The sequence below is a fragment of the Nomascus leucogenys genome, chromosome 1a (assembly GCF_006542625.1).
Source record: "Nomascus leucogenys isolate Asia chromosome 1a, Asia_NLE_v1, whole genome shotgun sequence".
In the NCBI taxonomy this organism is placed as follows: Eukaryota; Metazoa; Chordata; class Mammalia; order Primates; family Hylobatidae; genus Nomascus; species Nomascus leucogenys.
The window spans coordinates 48734491-48751137 of record NC_044381.1 but is presented as its reverse complement, the minus strand read 5'-3'; the positions used below and the strand labels follow the sequence as shown (position 1 = coordinate 48751137).

The window sequence follows — 16647 nt, the reverse complement described above, 5'->3', positions numbered from 1 at the left end:
TTGGGAGTCTGAGGCGGGCAGGTCACAAAGTCAAGAGATCAAGACCCTCCTGGCCAACATGGTGAAACCCCGTCTCTACTAAAAATACAAAAATTAGCTGGGCATGGTGGCGCATGCCTGTAGTCCCAGCTACTTGGGAGGCTGAGGCAGGAGAATCGCTTGGACCCAGGAGGCGGAGGTTGCAGTGAGACGAGATCATGCCACTGCACTCCAGCCTGGTAACAGAGAGAGACTATGTCTAAAAAAAAAAAAAAAAAAAAAAAAAAGAATTCTGATATTTTTTAAGCACAAATATTTGCATTCAATTTTATCAAGAACTATTGCGTTACACTTAATATAATTTATCTCAATAACTAAATGTTTAGCATTTCCTTAAATTGTGTGCACAAAGCAAGTATCTCACTCCCCTTAGCCTCGGCCTTGGCCTCAGGGCTCCTTCTGGCCTGGATCTTGTGTAAACCTCTGGCCTTTGCAAAGCTGTTATGTGTACATAAACTTCTCAGTGGATTATCTGTCAGTCTTCGGACACTTCCTGAGTTCCTGGCCTAATTGTCCTTCCTCACTGCCTCATCTTCCCTTGGAGATGAAGTCCCCTGTCTCCCGTTTGTTCAGCCAGCCCCAGCATCTCCAGCAGTAACCATCCTGTGCCATCTACTTAAATAGCAGATAAGTGCATGCTCATCTTCTCACTACATTTTTAAAATTTTTATTTGTTGTATGTGACTCTCCAGAGTGAGGAAATGAATGAGGCTGCCAAAGAGAGAGAGAGAGAGACAGATAGAGAGAGAGAGATAGAGAGTGAGGCAGAGACAGAGACAGAGACAAAGAGAGATAGATTCTTTGGAAAAGGACAGGAGGGAGGATCAGGGGACTTTCTCAGTAAGTTTGAGAAATAATCTAGGGGAAAAATGGATAAAATTTTAAAAAAATAAATGAAATTCTTAAAAAAACTATATTGCTTTTGTCCCCCACATTTGGAGATGTATGATACATTTGCTAAGTTGAAGATAGAGTATTTAAGATTTAAAATACTCCATTTTCACTCAGCCAGTTTCTTAATGCCATGAGCTCTTTTTGTAATATTTGCATTCTCTATTTTTATATAATTCCTACCTAATGCTTTTTATGGGCCAGGCCCCATGGATTGTATTTTCACATTTAAAAAAATCCTAATAATTGCTGCAGTATAGATATTACTCTGTTTTACAGATGGGAAAAGTGAGGCTCGGAAAGGTTAGGAGGAAAAGGAAAATGCAAATTCCATCCTGAACAAGGGGTTGTTATTGAAGCCCAGGTGGACGTCCTGGAAGTGAGGACTCTTTCTAGCCCAGTGCTGCTCATCCTTTCCAAATTAATACCCGGCAATTTTCTAACTCAGCAAGAGGAACTGTAGTTTTGGCATTGCCCCTTTCATGTGGGTGATCAAGTATGCCGGGGTGTATTAACCTTCGGATCTGAAGGGTGAGGAGTGTCCACATGGTTGGTACTGAACTTACTGATAAAGGAGGAAGCTGCCAGTGGGCAGAGCCCAGGCCATCTATGGTACAGTGACTGATATAGGCTCACTGGCCTGTGATGTTTTCTCTCTCAGAAGTGTCTTTAAGAAATATTAAATGATCATGAATATAAAGCCCTTATTTTTATTTTTTTGCCAATTAAAATTACGTAAAATCCCACTTTTTCTTTTGCCAAGCCCTCTCTGAAAAGTTTACGTTTTTAGTCTTAGTTCAGAAAATCCTAGAAAAAGCAAGCTATACCATAGATCTCAGACTCTTTCTTGAATGGCTTCACTCCTCTGAGATTAGCATATCTGATTTCCTAGGCGAACTTGATATCCAAGAAAAGAATTCAAAGTGTGCCAACTGTGTTTGGGAGCACGTTGAGGTGCACACACATATTTGCTGAGTTTCTGTAGGAAATGCTGGGAGGAGTGAGAACCCACAGCTCCTGGGCAGGGTCACCCTGCCAGGGAACACAGTGGCTAGTAAAGCCTTCTTTTCAGCATCCTATGGGGAACCAGCCTTGATGCCAATCTTATGAGCATCGTGGAGGACAGACAAGTACTCGTCTGGCTCGCCTTCTACAACTCATTCCTTCATTTTCCATTCAAAGGTCCATGTTTCCAAACTGGCTAATTGAATGGAGTCAAAATTTCTGTAGATCTTTATGCTTTAGAGAGCCGTTTTAAAAACAAGAGTTGGCATTCATACGTGGCATTCTTCCAAGCCTGCATCTACGTGCTTCATAAAGTCAGGAGATATCAAGGAGCTGATATTCTTGAGCACTTTGTGACAGACACACATGTTGACCAATATCTCATATAAGTCTTTTAATACAGAGAGTAACACATGTTCTTTAAAAACATCATACAACACTTCTTTACTGGGCTTGGTAAGTGCAGATGAGTTAGAATGGCAAGGTTAGCCAAAATGAATAATTATTTTCTGACTCAATGTTTATTCTCTTAATTATCTTGATAACTTTGAAAAGACCATAGTTTGGAGTATGAATTATTCAAATGTAGTTCAAAGTCCATTGTGACAAGTAATAAAATACATTCAAAATATTGTTTACTAGAGAGTTCCAAGACCGCTGAACCTCCATGCATTATCAGCTACAAAGCTGCAGAGCGTGGCCAGCCCTTTGGGGTTGTGGAGATGCAGCCAGAGAGTGGTTTGGAGAAACTAATTAGAACGTGACTTCAGAGAAAAGGGGCTGAAATATTTCCAAACAGAGAATTTGATGAGTCCTTTGCTTCCCCTGGGGTGGGGGTTGTGTATGTTTCTGCATGAATCTTGAAACATTTGCCAGTATGGAAAATTTTCCCAATGAGAGGAAATAAAACAAATCTCTGACTAATAAGACTGTCTGGGACCTTTAACAGTAAAACTCCAGGATGGGGAGGGGACAACAAGGGTAGGAATGAAAGTTCAGATTAGGCTCAGGGTATATGTCATATGTCTCTGTTGGATGATGAACGTGTAATCAGGAAGTCACGTCTCACCAGGAATTCAGTGGCAGTAGTCAATGACTGATATAAAAAATTGCAGATGGAAATAAATACTTATTGGCAATTTTGTAAGTTCTGAATCATGGTCTGTTCAATGAACAAACAAGTGCTTTGGCATCTCCAGCTCCTAGAACAGTGCCCAAGACATTGTAGGTTTATAATAAATAGGTAGTAAACTGAATGAACAAAGGAATGGATGATCTTATCTACTTTGCCTGTCATCTTACTGTAGCTTTGGGAAGAAAATACATCTCTACTTCATTGAGCTTCAGGCATCTCTAGTATTTGCCTATGATTCTGGTAGGAGCAGAAGGTTGGTTATCTTTCCTTTTGAATTGCATATTAGCTATGCCCATTGCCATGTCTGTTCAGCGTTGGGTTTGAAGCTTTTTCTCTTGCTCTTTCTGTCCCACCTCCTAAGTAATTTATGTTTTGAGAATTCTCCTGTCTAGTTTTGTAACTTGGGTTTCAGGTATGCTAAAGCTTTGTGTTTTGTATTATGAGAGAATAATTTCTCACAAGGCCTAATGTTGAAGTTTTAATGGAAATATACATATTTCTCTCATTGAATTTACACAATAGTCATATGGTGGGTATCCTTGTTACTTTAATCGCACAGAGGGAAAACAGTAAGGCACAGAGAAATTAGGCAACTTGCCCAAGAACATACAGCTACTAGGCAGGAGAGCTAGGAGTTGAACTTAGATACCTAAACCCTAGCATCGGTTTTTAATGCACACACCAAATTAGTGCCCGTCTCTCTGTCTAGCCATCAAGCCAGGCTTCTTTCACACTCCCACCAACACACACACACACACACTGACCCACAATGGATTTGAGGCAGTTTACATTGGAAATGCAGCCAGTTTAACTGAGGAGATGGGTATCTGCAACTTTCTCATTTTCCTCATCATTTAAATCCTGAAGTTTCCTCCCATACTATAAAACACTGTTTAGATTCAAAATTGACAACAAGGGAGAGTATGATTCCAAATGGTAAAGGCCAGGCCAGAGTCTCAAGTCCTTCATCTTTGATGGAGAGCCACCCCTTGGCCACTGCCAAGGGCCAAGGTGATTTGGAAGGTGATGGTAGCAAGTTACCAGGCGGTCTTTTATTTGTGGCTTTGCTCAGCTTAGTTTTTCTCAAATATGCAAGAAAGCTGGAGGACACCACTGTTGGAGGAGATCTGTATCTATTTATCCTTAACCCCACGTCCAGTAGCAAGCCACTTGGCTGTTGGCAGTTGTCAGCAAGCAACAGCTCTTGGACCTGTGTTTTTCACTGTGTCATCTCTTTTGTTCTAGTGTATGTGTGTGTGTGTGTGTGTGCGTGCACACGCACACACACCCGCGCATGTGTGCATTATAATAACTAGAAATACTTTCTTTTATTTATTTATTTTTTCCGAATCGGAGTTTTCACTCTTGTCGCCCAGGCTGGAGTGCGCGATCTCGGCTCACTGCAACCTCTGCCTCCTGGGTTCAAGTGATTCTCCTGCCTCAGCCTCCTGAATAGCTGAGACTACAGACAGGCACTACCACACCCGGCTAATTTTTTGTGTGTTTTTAGTAGAGATGGGGTTTCACCATGTTGTCCAGGCTGGTCTTGAACTCCTAACCTCAGGTGATCTGCCTGCCTCAGCCTCCCAAAGTGCTGGGATTACAGGCGTGAGCCACCACACCTGGCCTACTAGAAATACTTTCTAAGAATCAAATCCCTGCATCCAAACTGGTATCTATCAAATCTGAGTGGCTAGAGGTGAGGCCAAATAATCTGCATTGTTAAAAAGCCCCCAGATGATTAGGATAAATGTAAGAGTTTGGGGATCACTGTTCCAGGTTAGACCCATTGTGGAAGGTTCTCATCCAGAAGGACCATGAAGCTGGGTGAGGTGACGTGAGGTGGTAAGCTCCCCGAGGACAGGCTTGTACCTTGGTTGCTGGTACGTTTTTTCCTAGCCTTCCCGGCTTTGCTGATACCTGGTTACCCTTCTTGGTTGCCATACAATTCTTTTAGGTTTTAAAACATGAAACTATTTCACTCATGGGGGTTTAGGGCACAGGGATTGTGGTCTTGAGGGTATAGTAGCACAGGAGTTGAAAAGACATTTAAGGGATAGTCTTGTCATTCTAATGACAAGTGCAATGTCTCCATGAGGCCATGGTTCTTGTTTCTGCATAATCAACATGGAACTTGATCCATTCATGAGTTAAGGATTCTCTGTGCACCAACAATACAACTGACATGGGTCACCAAATAGCGGATGAGAAGAATCTACTGATGCATATTTTCACAAACACTTTATAAAGTTGCTAAAATGCCAAAACTCCTAAGCTTAACTATTTGAAAAGGATTGGCAAATTTTTTAATCTATATAATCAGCAAAATGCAGAAATGCCCAAACTGGGTGAGATTAGGCTCAATCCTTCTAATAATTCGGTATCAAAATAATTAGAAACTGGAGTTGCATCAAAAGTTTTCTCAAAATTCAAGTTCACTAACCTAGTTGGCTTTTCTCAGAGAAAATATGCTATAATAATGTCAAATTATCAGAATGTTAGTTGTATAATTTAGTACTTAGTATAAGGAATTATTGGGAGATCATTTTATTCCTCCTTGCAAATTCTTAAGTTTCTTTTGGAATTTCATTTTATGTGATTTGATCTGTACAAAATAATGTAAGAAGAGATAATGGGACAGATGGAGAGAAATGATTGAATCACCGTGTTTCAATGAAAAGTGTTCAAATTGCATTTCACTACATAATGAATTCTGCTTCAACTTACTTTGACATAAATAAGATTGGGTAAGAGAAACCAGAAGTAAATCAAATAAATTAATAAAACTATCAGAGCTGCTTCAATTTTGGTCCTCAGACAGTGTCTGCTTATTTGTATAATAAAACCTGCTCTTACAAATTAAAACCCTTGCATATAACTCAGTTGAAAGCAAAAATTTAAGAGTTAGAAAATTTGGAAGCCTGATTAGGGCACCTTCTAATTTTACAAATATCAACTTTTTTTGAAAGTTGAAAAACTGAAATTTGCAACCTAGAAGAGTGACCTTCAACTTTCAACTAGACTTTTTTAAAAAAAGAAGATGGGAGATACAGACATGCATGCAACATCGACGATTAGCTGTTCTTCATATTTTCCTAATTATACACATTTACTGAACATGAGGACATTTTTGCATTTTGTCTAGACGAAGGCTGTGTCTCCACTGGCATAATATATCACGATGTTTGTGAGTCTTGTGCAAAATTGAATTTGCATCTCTGCCGCTGCTTGTAAAGTTCATTATCTTGCAATACAACCACTGGGAAAAATACAATTTTCAGTGTTTAATAAAACTGTTGTCTTCTCATAGTGCTTATGATGCTTGAGCAATTTGTCAGGCACTATTTATCACAGATGCTGAACACTAATTATACTGTGTGTAGTGCCTGTAAGAGTGATTTTAAATATTTTTTTTATTTAATATGTATCAGTGTAACCAGGGTTTTTTGCAACCACACTATTATTTGCATTTCTGAAAATCAATGTGTCTTTTCACAATATTAAACATAAAAGAAAAGGCCACTAAACTAAGAGTAGAACATGTAAAATATGTACTGGATATAGTCAGGAGGCAAGGAAACTGATGGAAAACTTAGTCTCTTTGCTCCCTAGTTAGCCTAGGGCTGTAGAAAGAAGTAGGGCATTGGCCAGTCTGAAATATGTCTCCAGGTCTAATTAATACTTTATAACTTTCTAGGATAGAGATGATCATTGAGATCCCTCCAGGCTACTCAGTTCCGCAATCTGTGATTTAAGTAAATCAGAAGTTATTTAACATGGCTTCACTAATCAGAAACTTGAAAGACCAGAGGCCTATTTTCAGATGATCTCTTGAAAATGAGATTCAAATGACCAACCACTAAAAGAATCAAGTGCTAAATCACGAGATTGAGACCCTGAAACATAGTCTCCAGCTCTTACGTGTTTTTTTGAAGAATGGCTATCATACAAACACGATTTCAGGGGGTCTTTATATTAAAGACACCATTTAAATGGGAGCTGCATCCGGTGTTCTTTGTATGGTAATAAATTGAGCACATAAAATGAATGTGTAGCAGAATAGAAGTTATCATTTTTTTTTCTTCTAGTAATCCTGAGAAGCATCATGTCAAACACATGGAAAACCCTTAGACTGAAACAATAAACAGAGTTAGTTTGGGCAACTTTGAAAGAAAAGAAGGTAAGGAAGGGTTATTTCCTATGAGACTTACTGGAACCCAGTATTCAAAATGGTTTTCCTACTGCTATCTTGAAGAATTCTGTGCTTTGTTACCATCATGTTTTCACCAACAAAAGAATTAGCTGGTCAGGCCTGGTGGCTCACGCCTGTAATCCCAGCACTTTGGGAGGCCGAGGCAGGCAGATTATGAGGTCGAGGTCAGGAGTTTGAGACCAGCCTGACCAACATGGTGAAACCCCCTCTCTACTAAAAATACAAAAATTAGCCTGGTGTGGTGGCGGTGCCTGTAATCCCAGCTACTCAGGAGGCTGAGGCAGGAGAATCGCTTGAACCTGGGAGGCGGAGGTTGCAGTGAGCTGAGATCATGCCACTGCACTCCAGCCTGGGTGACAGAGCAAGACTTCGTCTGGAAAAAAAAAAAAAATAATTAGCTGAAAGAGAGCTTTAGAGAATACAGAACACCCGTAGATGGGAAATGGGATTTCTAACTCTCTAGGTCAAGACTGTATACTTTCATAGGTATATGAAGTGTGTGACCAGTATAAATGTATGTGACCAATGAGACCACTATGAAGAATTTGTTGTGGACTCAGGTAAAGCAGTGCCACACAAAGAAATTCACCCAAAGAGGAAGTAATGGTTATAACTCTTCATGAGGTTGATGTTGTCTTCCTGTATTCCTTCCTGGAAGGCAACAGTTTAGTTTGGACCGTGATCCCACGGGAAGAAGCTTCCAAAGCTTTTGGAGATGTTGGTCACCTCGCCTCCTTAATGCCCAACATTTGATGGTTTGGAGAAATGTAATTGCCACCCAGGCACTGCCTAGGCTTGGGTGTTCAAGTCTAGCCTCAATTATCACCGAAGCTCAGTGCCAATCCCTGAAGCCCCTGATCTAACCTGGGGCCTCCAACTCTTTCAGATGAGTCTTTGTCTTAGTGACACAGGCACATTCTCTTTTTCTGCTCTGTTGCTGCTCAGTGGTATCTGAGGCCTGTCACTGGAGTCTGTTCGCCTAATGCTGTTCCTTGAATATATTGCATGAGAAGATTCTTTTCTGTTTTTTTATCCCACCATCTCCTGTTACCTTTATGTCAACACTTTCTCCTTGAGCTGACCCCTCATCAGCTTGAAACCAGTTCTTGCTTCTAGATTTTGCTTAGCTTGTGTTTTCTGGGCCACCAAATACTTTTCACTGGGTAATGTAAAAGGAGACAGAGCAAGCCAGGAAGCAGATGTCTCTTGGGTGGTGTGTGTCTTTGAGAGTTGGAATTTGAAATCTCTGTATGAAAAGAACAGTGAATGGGTGTAATTAGTCAGGCTGATGAAGGAGTAAAACCTGGTAAGCAGTTTTTCTTGACTGGCTTAATGAAAAGCATTAGCTATCAGTTTCTGTCTAAACGCGCTGAGGGTAAAACAAGTGTGGGGTTTGAACAAAAGATAAGATTCAGCGTGGGCTTGGACTCCGTTCCCAAGAATAAGTTTTGCTTGGGCGGAAAGTATGTGGTTCATCCGAAAAAAAAAAATCAATGATTTGTGGCAGTTCTTCGTGCATTTTATTTCAGGATAATTTATAATATTTCAGGAAATGTAAGGGGTTCTCGCAAAGGCCCAAACTGGTATTTTATAACCAGTATGAATGTGTTGCTCCTTTTCTTCTCATCCCCTCAAGCCAGACACTTTCTCTAGGTCAGTTTTCAGGGCCAAGGAATCTTTTGTGAGTTAACTTATGGTTATCTTCCATCAGCTTTTGTCCTCCCGTGTGGCGTGGACCTAGCCTAAGACCTTAAGACCTGCTCACCTCCAAGTGACTAGCAAGAAATTAAGTACCCCCTGGAGGGGAAGATTTCCTGCTCTCAAAGAAATTTTTAAAATATACTCTAACATCACTTATGACTCCTTTAAAGGCCTTGGAGACAAAAGATGTGAGTTTCTAGAAGAAAATGATTTTATATCATTGCTTGACTATACTAAGCTGTAGTAAGGATTCTTCGTGCAGCAAGACCAAATACCCCAATGATCAGCTCAAGTCCAGAGGGTGGCCCAAGATGCTGTTTCCTTTTTTGACCATCTTCCAACTGTCACTGCCTCCAGGGACAGCAGATAGCCATCTCCAGCAGGACCAGCGGCATCCATTCTCAGCTTGACTTCGTTACATAGATTTCAGCTTTCTGGCTTGGACCCCTGTGAAAAATCTCTTAAACTGGGAAACTACAAAAGGGCTGGATCCACATTTTTTTTCCTTAAAGGAAAGATTATTTGTTAGTGTTAATTGAGGTTGCAGATTATTTTCTTGATGTTGTGGGGACAAAAGGGACACATGATCTTACTTTCTGTCCTATTTGATTAAAATTCAGATAAATGTTACAAGGGATGACAAAACCCATTTTTTTTAAAGGTACACAACGTCTGGATAAACTACAGAGTGGAACAGAAAACAAAACAAATCCAGCCTCATATTTTTTTTTCCACATAGTTAATAATGCAAGAAAAAGCCAGCCAGGACAAAGAAAGCAGAATAAAAATGTGGTTCTTGGGTTCAGATGTTAGGGATGAGCATTGAGAGAACTTAACCAGTTCTGGAAAGGGAAGGAGAAAGAAAACTTTTTTTGAGACTTGCCATCTGCTAAGTGTTTCCACATGCGTTATCTCAGCTAAACTCCACCTTCAAGCAATTTCTTATAGATGAGGAAAGGGATGCTTGAAGAGTTTAAATAACAGACTCAGCTCAGGCAGAAAGTGGCAGAGAACGCTTTGGGAGGCCATGGCGGGCGGATCACAACGTCAAGAGACCGAGACCATCCTGGCCAACATGGTGAAACCCCATTTCTACTAAAAATACAAAAAAAAATTAGCTGGGCGTGGTGGCAGGCACCTGTAGTCCCAGCTACTCTGGAGGCTGAGGCAGGAGAATCGCTTGAACCCAGGAGGCAGAGGTTGCAGTGAGCCGAGATAGCGCCACCGCACTCCAGCCTGGTGACAGAGCAACACTCCGTCTCAAAAAAAAAAAAAAAAAAGTGGCAGAGAAGGGACTCAAACCCAGGTTCCCTGGCCTCAAAGCCACCCCGGGGACTTCTGTCTTTATCTTTTTGTAACCAGGCACTGGGCACCAATCCTATGAAAATCCCTAAGAGGTTGGACCCAGTGCTTAGAGTACTCAATGTATTATAAAGTTCACCTGACCCCAGAGACCTGCTTCAACCCATAATAGCAAAAGCGTTGAGTCCATGATCAGGACAAATCACAAGTCACACAACCTGCTTTAGTTTAAGTCTCTGGGAAGCCCAGCCTTCATTTTTGGCTAATTGCCTCATTGGCGAACTTTCCCCATTATTTATTAACAACGGCAATTTTTTAAAAAGTGGCTCTTTAAAAACACTTTTAAAAAATCTTTCTGTAATTCTAAAATACCTTTGATACTTTTAAGTAAGACTCAAAAATATTTTGTATTTTCTTTTTTATTTATTCATTTGTTTTTGATACAGAGTCTCACTCTGTTGCCCAGGCTGGAATGCAATGGTGCAATCTCAGCTCTCTGCAACCTCCACATCCTGGGTTCAAGTGATTCTCATGCCTCAGCCTCCTGAGTAGATAGGATTCCAGGTGTGCACCACCACACCCAGCTCATTTTTGCATTTTTAGTAGAGACGAGGTTTCACCCTGTTGGCCAGGCTGGTCTAAAACTCCTGGCCTCAAATGATCCACCAAACTTAGCCTCCCAAAGTGCTAGGATTACCGGCATGAGCCACTGTGCCCGGCCAATATTTTGTATTTTAAATGTGGACATGACATATCATTGGTGGCATATTCTAGAAGTATAACTTATTCAGTCTTCACTAGGATTTAGTTTTCGGAAAAAATTGTCCTGACACCACCATCATTATTACCAGTATCAAGACAGAATTGCCTCAGAATTGAGTTTTAATCCTAGCCTCACAGCTTCTACTCTTATGTGGCCCTGGGCAAGTCACATAACCTCAATCAGCCTCAGCTTCCATTCTGAAAAATGATGGTAGCAGCATTATAAAGATATGAATGGCTGCTGTTTGGGGGCCTTGTTAAGAGCCAGCTGCTGCACTTAGCACTTTGCTTGCATGAGTAAAATGAGGATAAGAATGCCCAACTTCTCCAGTTCTTTTGCATCTTCAGGGATTTCCAATACACATACATCTAGCATGATGCCTGGCATGTTGTAGTCAGTAGCCGTCAGTCCTGCTCTCCTCCCCTTTGCTTCCCCCTCCCTCACCTTAGGTCACACTAGGTCACTAATAACTCAGGACCTCTTGTTAAGGTCTTCAATAAAACATGGTGGTGATGAGTGACAGCAGGTGCATGGGTGTGACTGATCAGTGCTAATGGCTGTGACCCTTACCGTCCTCATGTGACAGGCTCAGAGTCAGACTGGGGCTAATTGATTCTATTACATTTAGAGATTTAACCTGCAGGGGGTACTTTGAATCTATTTTATGAAGGGGCCATTTGAGGAACTGCTGGGGTAAGGATCCATTTCTTGGCCTTGGCTTTAGGTTGCTTGTCTCAGGTAGGGAAAATGTAGATTGGACTTTCTTGATCTTTTCTCATCCTCTAGGATCAGTTATAGCTGACCATTTGAATGACATCTCCTAGTTACAGAAGCAGTAATTTGAAAGAAAAGTAATTAAGAGATCTAGAGGAGATTGTGAGATATAAATGAAATTTCCATCTTCCTCCTTCCATAATATCTTCAAAGGATCCCATTAGCAATCACCTTGGGATGAATGCCATGATTAAAAAATGCTTATCTGTGGTAATCGAACAAAGACTTAGGACACAAGGCTCCCCTCGATCATATAACAACAAAGAAATACACCTGAATCTGGGAGATTATCTTCTTGTGAATTATAAGGAAATACTTCTCAGTCATCTTCATTGAAGTACTGACTGGCAGACAGAAGTCTGAGAGTATAACTCTAAGGTGCTTTCTTCAATTGTAATATATCTCTGAAATCTCAGATTTTATTTTAAACATATGCTTTGTGATCTAATTCTGTGTGACAAACCACCCCACCATTAGTGGCTTAAAATAAGAACAACTTACTTTTCCCATAGTCCCATGTGTCAACCTGGCTGTTTACTTCACCGTGTGGTGTCAGTTTGATAGGAAAGTCCAAAATTGTCTCTTGCCTATGGCCGGTAGTTGGTGATTGCTGGCTGGGAATTCGGCTGGAATTGTCAGCCAAGGGCCCCAGTTCTCACGGATGTTTGCGTTTCTTCACATCATGGAGGACCCAAGATGGTCAAGCTTTTTTTTAAAAAAAGTGCCAGGCCTTCCGAAAGCTTAGGTTCTAGAATGAGCGCTGTCTCACCTTCCCTGCATTATTTTGGTTAAAATAGCCTAGATTCAAGCGAAGAGATTATACGAGAGCATGAAAACAGGAAGACACGGTGCATTGGAGGCCATCAAAGCAATAGTGCACTGCAACATGGGAATTTTGCACACTCTTCCAGAATACATCTCCTATATGTGTTATAAAAATATATTCTCCCAAATAGTCAAGTAAAATGAACTCTTGTATAAGCTGTGGCAATATAAATTCCATGGTTTTGCTTACCTTGGCACACTACTGTGGACATGCCACCAGGGAAATAAGTGCCAGGATTTTCTTCTTTTCTCAGCTGAAAGGTTAGGTCTTGGGACCCAGTAGGGCGGATCTGGGACGAGAGTAGAATACAGATGGTTAGTCCACATATTAATCTCACTTAGTGTGCATGTATGACTGAATCCCAAAGCTAAATACAAGTGATTTTTATTGATGTTCATGTATGTTTTCATCCTTTACCCATAGAATTAAGTTATAAATTAGAACCTAGAGAAGTATGGGAAAGACCCTGTTTTATTAAGATGTCCAGGGATGTAACTTAATTTGCTTGGCTCAGCTAATATAGTCTGCTTAATAAAATCTTTACCAGCATGTGTCACACTAAAACTGTTTTTTTTTTTTTAAAGAGGTGAACTTAGGCCGGTATGACATCAAGATGGATATAGGCTAGGAGAGCTGCAGGGTATGGTTTTAGTAATCCAGTCTGATTTATTTCCCTAAGGGTGGAGGAGTTTTTCACTACAATCGGTAACAAGGATACTTTGAAATAGCACAGCAGCCAGAAAACAAATCATGTATCTAAATGTATCTGCCCTTGTTTCAGGCCAAAGTCTGCAAATTATCCAAAGGACATTTTTCTTGCTTAAGTTATCTGAGCTCTGCTGCTGCACAGGATTGTATATTACAGTCCTGTAGGGCCCAGAGAGAGGCCCCAAGCAGTAGGTTCCACATAGGCAAAGTACAGAAAATATGCACTGCCCTGATTGCCTTGGCTGTTTCTCACGTCTTAAACCTTCTGTGTGAGAGATTCCATGTGGCACGTCCCCAAAGCTAACATTGCCAACTCTGAAACCTGACTTCTAAAGAGTAGTATTGAATTTCCGCTTCCCACTCTCCATCTTTTATTAACAAAAACTTTCAAACGTACAGAAGAGTTAAAAGAATTGTTCAGTGGGCACCCATCTACCCACCTGGATTCTACAATTAAGATTTTCCTGTCCATGCATCATCAGTCCATCCGTTTCTAGAAGCATTTCAGAATAAGCTGAAGAAAACAGGACACTTCAAGTACAAACTGCAGTTCAATATTTACTGTCCTAGGCTGGGCACGGTGGCTCACGCCTGTATTCCCAACACTTTGGGAGGCCAAGGCAGGTGGAACACCTGAGGTCCCGCGTTCAAGACCAGCCTGGCCAACAGGATGAAACTCCATCTCTACTAAAAATACAAAAATTAGCTGGGCATGGTGGCAGGCACCTGTAATCCCAGCTACTCGGGAGGTTGAGGCAGGAGAATTGCTTGAACCCAGGAGGCGGAGGTTTCAGTGAGCAGAGATCACGCTACTGCACCCTAGCCTGGGCAACAAGAGCAAAACTCTGTCTCAAAAAAAAAGAAAAATTACTGTACTTTCTTCTTTTCTTTTTCTTTCCTTCCTTCCTTCCTCCCTCCCTCCCTTCCTTTTTTCCTTCTTTCCTTCTCTCTGTCTGGTTATAAAAGTCGCATGCAATGAAATATACTAGCCTTACATGTACTATTCTATGAGCTTGGTGAATACATGTTTCTGTGTAACCCTAACCCCTGTCAAGATCCAGAACATTACTATTATCCCACAAAGGTCTCTTCTATGTCTTTCCAGTCAATTTCCCCCACTTACCCTCCACCAGAGGCAATCATTGTTCTGACTTTTTTAAACCATAGATTCATTTTGCCTGTTCTAGGGCTTCAAATAAATGGCATCACACAGTGTATACTCTGTGTGAGAACTGGGCTTCTTGAATACATTTTAAAAATCTGAAATCATATAAGTGCACTTCTTTGTGCTGGATCCAGAGGCAGCTATCCCGAGACCCTCTGTTCCTCTCCTTGCCTCACAGGAGCAAGAATTGTCCCAGGAGTCAGTTCTGACTGCCCAGAAATTTTGGAGCACTTGACCCCATGCTCTTATTTCAGTGTCCCCAAAAGCCTGCAGCAGCTTCTTATTGGCAGTGTAGATGTGGACGTGCAGGGCAGCGTGTGACAGAGATAGGAAGAGCCGGCACACCCATGCAGGCACCCGTGAACCCCAGACGCTGTGTGTTTATTAGGTCTGCCTTTGTGTCTCTGAATCAGACTCTGTAGCATTGATTTTACTGTGATTGTTCCATGAGACAAAGGAGGAAATAGTTTGCTTCAAAGCATGCGATGCAACCCAGAGGGGAGAATGGTGTGTATCGCTGGGGATAAAGCTTCTTGGCCAACTAGGCAGACACTGCTCATTCTGCCTTCAGTGTAGTGAAAGAAGCCACCTGTGGGAGCTGAAGTTATCTTTAAGAGGCTTTTCCACACCTACGGAGTTCTTTTGACAACAAGAAACAGGTCACCCTACTTTCCAAGATAGAAACAGTACATCCAGGAACAAAGAGAGGGTGACACAGATGGAATGTGCCCCACGAGGCCTGTCAAACTGAGTGTTGCAAGGAGATACCATCATGCTATTCAATCCAGGGGGGCGGACTGTGCACTGAATATGTTCCCAAGTCTGGGCCTCTCAGTGTTATTCGGCTAAATGAAAAGTCTAACAGGTGCCTGGCAATTGCATGCACTGGTGAGACCCCACACTTGGGGGTGTTTGGGTGTTGCGGGGCTTGGGGGGGGTTGAATAGTCCTCATTGCACACCCACATTAAGAAGCTGCAGCCCCATAGTCTTGAATGTATTCCAGCTGTGAGCTGGTTCTCTTTTGCGTCTCACACGTGTAGTTTAACGGGACACAGTTTGTATAAGCAGACTAGCAGCAATTATCTCCTCTAACGGATTATTTTATTTAGCTTTGTGCATTATTGGGACATGGGCTGCTGAGCTAAGGCAAAGTTGAGCAACTCCTTTGGCTTCTTGCAGTTCAGCCATCCCAACTTTTTGTTTCGTCTCATTTTGTGGCATGGGCCAATCAGATACTACTCAGCAAATAACAGGAAGATTCCCCCACCATACCCCACAACCTCCACCTAAATATTCTATCTAAACTTCATGCTGCTCAAGGTTGGCTAAGAGCAAGGGGCTTCTTTGAGTTTTACAGCCTGGAAATATTGTAGTCATGTAAAATTATTATCCAAGCAATAGTTTGCCTACAAAAATCTTACTGTGAAGACTAACAAATATATCTGAGTGATGACAGACATCAGATTAATAAATTGCCATATGTATCTCTAAACAACAGATAACTATCAATCATTTCTAGTATTGTGTAGGACGACTTCCAAACACCATACAGGACCAGGGACACAATTCATAAGCCTTTTCCTCTAATTAGCTACAGACTAAGCTTAATAGATAAGGGGAAATTGGACAGGCATCAGAGAGGATAAGACAGATGCCACTGGGCTCAGCTGGAACAAAATCACAAGAAAGCATACAGGTTTATGATTCAAGCTTATCTAAGCAATAATGGAAAAAAAATATATCCCTTAGATAATAGGGCAACCTGAGACAATAACCTACACAGCTTACCATATTCAGGACAAAGAGAAGGAAGTGAAGGGTGGGGAGACAGCAGGATATTGACAATAAGAGAAACAAAAGCACAGGAGGCTCATGGACTTCGTACTCTTTTTTAAAGTGTCTTTTAAAAAATGTCTTTTAAAGTAAAGACATACTTTGCAACTTTCCAGGCCTAACTTTTAAGCAATTATTTGGGTACAGAGATTTCTGCTTTCTCTGAATCTGGAGATGCTGCTTGGATGTGATTTTAGAAATCAAAAGGTTTAGAAATCCCTGGCACTTTTGATCCATTAGCTGGTTCACAGCAGCAGCCTTTCATAAAAGTCTTTGTAAACTGCTTTTCCC

At 41.3% G+C, this 16647-nt stretch overlaps 1 protein-coding gene across 7 annotated transcripts in view; it reads left to right on the top strand.

Annotated features, from left to right (window-relative positions):
- NTRK2 (neurotrophic receptor tyrosine kinase 2) overlaps nt 1-16647 on the top strand; it is a 361214-nt gene that overhangs the window by 212740 nt on the left and 131827 nt on the right. The gene's annotated exons all lie outside the window — the stretch shown is intronic.